Raw genomic sequence first — 520 nt, 5'->3', positions numbered from 1 at the left:
TAATAGTCTTTGTTTTAAAGTCTATTTTGTCTGATAGGAGAATTGTTACTCCAGCTTTCTTTGGATTTCCATTTGCATGGAATATCTTTTTCCATCCTCTCACCTTCAGTCTGCATGTGTCCCTAGGTCTGAAGTAGGTCTCTTGTAGACAGCATATATATGGGTCTTCTTTTTGTATCCATTCAGCCAGTCTATGTCTTTTGGTTGGAGCATTTAATCCAATTACATTTAATTGGATTAAATTATCAATATCAATATATATGTTATATCAATATATATGTTATACATATTGTTATCAATCTATATGTTCCCATTACCACTTTCTTAATTGTTTGGGTTTATTATTTTAGGTCTTTTCTTTCTCTTGGGTTTCCTGCCTAGAGAAATTTCTTCAGCATTTGTTGTAAAGCTGGTTTCGTGGTTGTGAATTTTCTTAGGTTTTGCTTGTTTGTAAAGGTTTTAATTTCTCCATCAAATCTGAAGGAGATCCTTGCTGGGTAGAGTAATCTTGGTTGTAGGT

Source organism: Physeter macrocephalus, chromosome 7, assembly GCF_002837175.3.
Source record: "Physeter macrocephalus isolate SW-GA chromosome 7, ASM283717v5, whole genome shotgun sequence".
Classification (NCBI taxonomy): Eukaryota; Metazoa; Chordata; class Mammalia; order Artiodactyla; family Physeteridae; genus Physeter; species Physeter macrocephalus.
The sequence above is the reverse complement of the archived record's forward strand: the minus strand, read 5'-3'. Positions refer to the sequence as shown.